A 7,353-nucleotide genomic window follows, 5' to 3' on the forward strand; every position below is an offset into this window, starting at 1 on the left:
TTGCGAGCAATCAGTTAAGAAACCGTGAAACTCTGGCTTATTGTGAAGTGGACAGGGGTCTACTTTCATATTGAACTGAGGAAACGTTATGTGGAAACGATTTGAGTTATAGTAGAAGTTAAAAAGAAACATTGGATTTTATGATTATGATGATACATGCGATCAATCAACTCACCAACGTTGGAATTTAAGGATGTAATTTAATGGTTCTCAAACTGGTCGTCGCGTCACCTCGGTGCGTTGTTTCGAATATCCAAGGGCGTCGGGTAACTTAAAACCCGGCCTTTTACAATAATCAGTGCGTCACACGTACTGTGAATATCTGCATATGCGTCGCACTGCAATATGTTCATTTACTTGTTGCCACACAGGGATTCGAGCCCGCGAGATCCTGTGGACGAATCCCGATCGCTCTTTTGTTTGTTTGACTCGGGTGCTTTAACCGATGTAGAAGTTTTATGTCATTCGATGTGCTCTCCAGCGACACCTATCGCATCAGCCACATATATACAAAGTAATTTCCTTCAATGACGTAACAGCGGTCGGTTTCGCTTTGCAATCAATTGTTTTGATCGCGTAGCGTTAAAATGAGTTGAAAGCGAGAAGTTGGTAAATGATATGTGACGTCAAGTAGCAAATGTGGAGACTCATAGTTTTATGTACGGTTGTGAATGCGTACAAAGCTGTTGTATTTGAACAAGAATTTGTATGTCAAATTTTATTTGTTACTCACGGAAAAGAAGATAAGATTTATGATTAAATCGATAGCAAACAAAACAAGATCTTGGTTTATTTACTTGCGATAAAGTGCACAGCAGTAGTTTAGCGTTGATTAAATTATTCCGGCAATTACTAAGTTATTTATTCCAACATTTAATTTAGTTGATTAGCTAATTAAAAAGCACTGATTTGTTTATCAAATGTAGTATCACCCCATATTGTGCATTGTTGGAATGTGGCTGCACCGTATATGCAGAGAAACTTATACGCAGCAAAATGATGTAATATATAATATGCCCTGACGTGGCGTGATAACTTATCATATACCGTTATCATGTTTATACTTACTGGCACGTTTATGTAGGCATAACTTTAAACTGAAACTTTTAATGTTTTGTGGTAGGTCATTCCACACTGTAACGCAAGAATATTGCAATGTCCGTTGGGCGCGTTTGGTCCGGACACGGGGTAAGAAGAGGTTATTTGCTGTGCAATGTCTTGTGCCGTGGCCATGTACCTCAATTGCAAGAGCAAAGTAATTGTCAAATACTTCCGGTAGGCGTTTAGTTTTGAAAAGGTCAACAAATTTTGCAAGAAAAAGTAAACATTTTACAGAAACTTATACGCAGCAAAATGATGTAACCCATAGTATATCCTGGCGTTGAAATGGTGATAACTTATCATATACCGTTATCATGTTAATACATAGGCTACTGGCACGTTTATGTAGGCATAACTTTTTTGCTTCAACGTACTGAACAATGTTTGGCGATCTTGATGATGACGTAGATCAAGTATGGAATGAGTGGATCGCAAAATACAGTAAGTTTATTCCTGGTTTCCACCAAATTGCTTTAATAGGTTTCATTCTTAATTTACATCGATTTAACATTTATAGTTATGTTGCAGTTATTTCGATGGTTTGCAGATAAACAATATTTAAACGAGGACGAACTTCGTGAAAGAAAAAGTATTTGGGAAAGAAGTTTAGCTGAAGTGAAAGAAGACAATGAAGATTTCAAGACTGGAAAGTTCACATACAGGATTTCACTGACACAGTTCAGCGATCGGGTAAAAAACAACACATGTCCAAATCAACGCAGTAATGTTTCATACAATGGTGGCTGACACAGCTAGACTGCAATACCTGGGCTGCGAAACCTGTTAACCTAATGATTTCCAACTAAGTTTTGAGTAAACGTTTGTTTAAATACATTTCAACACAGAAAAACGATGAACTCCCATGGATGGACGATCGGAATGTGGCAGAATGTTACAGACCACCCTTGTTATTCGGAGCATCGAATCTGGGTGAAGAACCTCAAGAAACTGACCCAGATGTTGGCATTGAGGAACCCAACCCTGAAAGTATTGACTGGAGGGTCAAGGGTTGTGTAACACCGGTGCAAGACCAAGGAACTGAGTTACCCGTTTGCTGGATATTCAGTGCAGTAAGCGTTCGTTACAAATGCCTAACTAGTATAGCTACTGTGATTTGAATATGCAGGTAGCAGCCGTTGAATCCCATCACAAGATAAACAACGGAGAATTGGTCAAACTTTCTGAACACCAATTAGTTGATTGTGACGAAAAGGGTGGAGGAACAGGAGATCTGGAATGGGCGTTTGATTACATTCGAAGGAATGGACTCGTTTTTTAACATGAATATCCGTTCATTGGCAAGGTTGATTTAACGAAAATCCATTTTTAATGTTAAACAACAATTGGATCTTTAGTGTGCTTTTTACCTCATAACATACTTCCCATAGACGTCCATTACTAAGGTACCTTGTAGATTGCCAGAGTTATAACGTAACCACCACTAAACTACTGGTTTCTGCAAATGAGAGTTTAATTGGATCCTCCGGGTACCCAGTCGGAAACTATCCCTGCAATACCACCGTGCCATGTCTGCCTTCACTTGTATTAACCCCGAAATACCAACACAGTGCGGATATGGGGTGTTTCACTAGATTTATCAACGGAATTTCGTGGATATTTCGTGCGTTAATGTGTTTTCATACCCGTGTTATCACTGTGGTGGCCTAACTAAGAAAACGTCTTGGGTATATAATGTATTGTCAGCTATATTACCACCATATTTCGTGCATGAGATGAGATACATTTAAAGACTTTGTTAAGATGCGCCAAAATAGATGTTATATTTCACTAAGTTCAAGTAAGGTTCGTCGGAAACAAAATTACCGACATATTGCGTTAACATTTCTGTGTTTCTCTAATTGTCCAAGAAAGCTGTTAATTCTAAATACTGATGCTTGCTAAAGGTTGGTACAATACCTACAAAAATTAATAGTCTCGACATATTAGGCTAACTAACAAGTGTAATGGTGTTACGTCACCATAGCAATGACGTGTAGACCGCCTGTTACCGGCAAACAACCCCCAAACAAAGCGAAAATCGTCAGCTTCGGTTGAATTGCATTATGTAATCCTCAGGGGGCCTGTGTTACTTTAAAGATGGTGCTTAATTATTCAACAATGCAAATAATTGTAAAACGGTATTTAAATTACAGGATGTTACGGACTGTCAGTATGATTTGATTTCTATCACTGATTTTTGTGTTTAACGATGCGTGAAAATTGCCTCGTGGTTTTCGATTGCGATGATGCGATGTCGTCAGCATAGTTTAAAATCTTTTGTAATCGTTGCCGTTGGTCAATAATGTAAGTTTAATGTTTGAAATAGGGGTAAAAGTGATAGCATATACATTGTATTACTTTTGTGTTGGAATAAACAGGTAAGTGGGTTGAATGTTGAAGTAATATTTGTATTCCTCAAACTGAGGAAATATTTTAGTTCAAATAGGAACTTTATTAATGTACTGTTAGCTAAATATTTATTTAATTCTTGTATTTGGTTTTGTCACATCACCATAACATGAATAAATATTACATTTCAGTTTGTGTGGCTGGCTACAGAATAACAAATTAAGGCCCATCGTAATTTATGTCAAGACGTAAAAGTCGACGCACATACTATAAAAAGTATGATGCTTTGTCAGCTAACAAAAGTGGGTAAGAAGAAAAGCTGAAAAACTGGCTTTGAGCAATGGTTTAGAACCAGAAAGACGAAATGAGGAAGCTGACCATTTGGTTATTCATGATGAATGTGGATTTAATGAAACTTCTAGTGTAACTGATGATGAATGTGAATTTAATGAAACTTCTAGTGTAACTGATGATGAATGTGGATTTAATGAAACTTCTAGTGTAACTGATGATGAATCTGATGATTGCCGTTTTGGTGCCAATGATACTGAGATAGATCCAAGTAATCACTTAAATGCCCATGTGGTTAATAATAGTGTGGAACAAAGTTACTGCAGTACTACCACAGAACCAAACCCCAACATCACTAATATATTAACCACATGGGCATTAACAGAGTTGAATGTACCAAAAGCAGCTGTTTCTAGGTTGCTAAAAGCTTTAAACACCATCCATGGTGAATTGCCAACATCTGTGAAAACTCTGTTACCAACTCCTAACTTGTCGCCAACAGCTATGTTCGAAGGCCAATATGTCCACTTCGCAAATTGGAGAGGAGCTCTGCACGAAGCGCTGTTGTATTCTTATAAAAACACAGGAGGAACTGTAAGGTATACATTGTTGATTAACATTGATGGTTTGCCACTTTTCAAACATTCACCTGATTTCAAGCTCTACCCGATTTTGGTGAGTGTTCACCAAGTGAAGATGAGACCATTGTGTGCTGGAATCTTTTGTACGCAAAAATCGCGCAATAGAGAAATGCCTGATGTGAATGTTTTTCTACAACAATTTTAAATGATATCGAGCATCTTTTCTCAAATCCCATGACTGCAAATAACAAAGTCTTTGTCATGGAAAATAAAGGAGTTTATGTATGTGATGCCCCAGCTAGAAGCAGCCTAAAGAGAATTAAATCACACTCTGGATATAACAGCTGGGAGAGGTGCACTGCCACTGGTGTCTACGATTCTAATTCAGGTCATGTTTGTTTGCTTGAGAATAGCTGTACTCTGAGGTCTGACAGTGACTTCAAGTTACAAATTCATAAACAGCATCATGTTGGAAAGTCTATTTTAGCTGACTTTGGTGTTAGTATGGTTAGTGGATTCATATTGGATTATATGCATCTTTGCTGCTTAGGAGTAATGAAACGGCTTTTGTCCTGGTGGCGTGGCATGAGAAGGTAATTTTGTGTGTTAATGTGTGTATATACATTTAATGAGCTGTGTTAATGTATTTGTATCCAAATTTATACAGACAAAACCAAGCCAAGCTATCAACACATGCACTTAAGACTTTGGATGAAAAGCTCAATCAAATAAAGGATTATATCCCTATTGAGTTCAATCGCAAGTTGCGACCCATGTCTGAGCTTGCGTACTGGAAGGCATCTGAATTCCGTCTTTTTTATTGTATGTTGGCTTGGTTGTCATGAAAGACAAAAATATTATAGGAAAAAAGAAATATTGCCATTTTATAAAGCTATGTGTGGCTATGCGTCTTTTAATATCAAAACATGGCAATAAGTATGTGCTGGAGTGTGGAAATCTCCTTAACAAATTTTTTTGTGAGTGCTCTTCTCTGTATGGTAAAGGATTTGTAACTTACAATGTACATAGTGTTGTGCACCTAGTGGATGATTTTTGTATGTATGGTTCATTGGACATGATAAGTAGTTTTCCATTTGAAAGCTATCTTGGAATTTTAAAAAACTGTGTGCGATCTGGATATTGTCTCAAGTGGCCTCACACGCTTTTCATGAAAATGAAAATATTGTTATGACAATGAAAATGGAAAGTATTGGCTTTGAAAGAGGAAGTGTCAGAAAAGTAACGGATCAAAGTTTTGCAATGGCTCATTTTCATGAGAAAGTAGTAAAGCATTATGAAATGGCTAAACTACATTCAGGTTGTATTTTCAACACAGCCTCGCGTGCCAATGCAACTATAAGATATAATGATACTATAGCAAAAGTGGTTGACATTGTTGTGGATTGTAATAATAACAAATTCTTTATAGTGAAAAGGTATAAGTATGTGAAGTGTTTTTTAAAGTGCCCTTCCTTTCTACAAATGCAGGAATTTTTAAAGTATCTTCTTTGAATGATATTTCTGAAGTAGTTATTTTTGACACTAGTGTGAGTAAATGTATTTTGTTTCCTTACAAGAGTAAGTTTGTTGCTGTTGAATTGCTGCACAATATCTGATAAATTATAGTATGATAACAAATACTGGAAATTCTGCTATAGTATATATGTGATGTTTGGATAAAATTAACGATTTTGTGTTTATTTTGCAGAGGAGTGTGAAAAAAGAAAAACTATATTTGAATAAAATGAAAAAATTTCTTTGTGTACAATTTACTGTTGGTGGCACCACAGATGTTGTGCCAAGACTGTGGATGGTTGGAGAGAGCCACTGCAAATGGCCTCTAAATGGAAATATACAAAAGATGGCAGAGGAAAAAGTTCCACCAGAATCCAACTGGCCTACATATGAATGTGGAATTTTAAAGCAATCAAGTATGATGTAATTCTTCAGAATTAAACAAAAAGTGCAAATTTAACCCTTTTAAAACTGTGTAAGATTACCCTTGTGGTTTATTGGTGCCCATGGCGTTTTTATTTTTGCATATTTATCAAATCATGTTTATTTTGCGAAAAAAAGCGACTACGTGTAAGAACAATATACAAGGAAAAAAATGGCATGGGCACCGATAAAACCATAAAGGTTATCGAGTCAGGCGCCCATTTACTGTTCGATGCACATAAATATTGAATATTTATTGTTCATTTGCGTCCCACTGTGCAAAATAAAAATGATTTGATTTAAGACACACTGAACATGCATTCCTTGTTTCAGACACTTTTCAAACATGTCAAGCAAAGGCATATAAAAAGAATTTCCAGAAAGATGGATATATCAGTTCACCATGTGAAACTGACAGTGAGACTGATGGGAATGTTTCACACACACAAGCCACTGTGCCCTTACAAAGGTAATCCATTGTATTTGTTAACACAATGTGCCTGCAAAGAGTTGCAGAGAATTTTAGTATCTTTACTGAATAAATTTGGTAAAATGCTCCGACTAAATATCTTTAGGTATAGTCTTCAATCATCACCAAGAAAACGACTCTTTGCACAACCCCTCAAATCACCCATTGCAGCAAAGGTTGTCAAAAACAGTGATGATATGCAGAACATGATTCACCATATATTACAACTGCAATCATCAACACTTTCAGTGCAAAGAAAGCAGGACAAAATTTTAGATGAAATAGGAACACTACAAAAAACTGTCGTGAGTTTTGAAGAAAAGTTGAAAATGCAACTAACAAATGAGAGCACAACTGGGTCATTGCCACGTTTTCATTCATTTTATCCTGCAAAAACAGAAGAGGAATTGGGTGAACTACTAAAAAAATGCAAAGTAGGTTGGTTTTATACTTCCTTATTTGTGCAGTTTCAATGTGTTTTGCCAGTGATTGAGTTGGACTTCTTTTTAAGGATCCAAAAGTGATTGCCATACAAGTAGAAAATCGGAAATGCTTGCCAGCCACAGTAAGAAATTTTATAAAGTTACTGATGGATCCAACATTGGCCCAACAATTTTCGTGGAG

General features: G+C 36.7%; 1 pseudogene; it reads left to right on the forward strand.

Annotated features, from left to right (window-relative positions):
* The first annotated feature begins 1,481 nt into the window (after positions 1-1,481).
* Positions 1,482-5,682, forward strand: LOC145903195 (uncharacterized; annotated as a pseudogene).
* Positions 5,683-7,353: the final 1,671 nt, after the last annotated feature.

The sequence above is a fragment of the Ascidia mentula genome, chromosome 5 (genome assembly GCF_947561715.1).
Source record: "Ascidia mentula chromosome 5, kaAscMent1.1, whole genome shotgun sequence".
NCBI classification, from domain to species: Eukaryota; Metazoa; Chordata; class Ascidiacea; order Phlebobranchia; family Ascidiidae; genus Ascidia; species Ascidia mentula.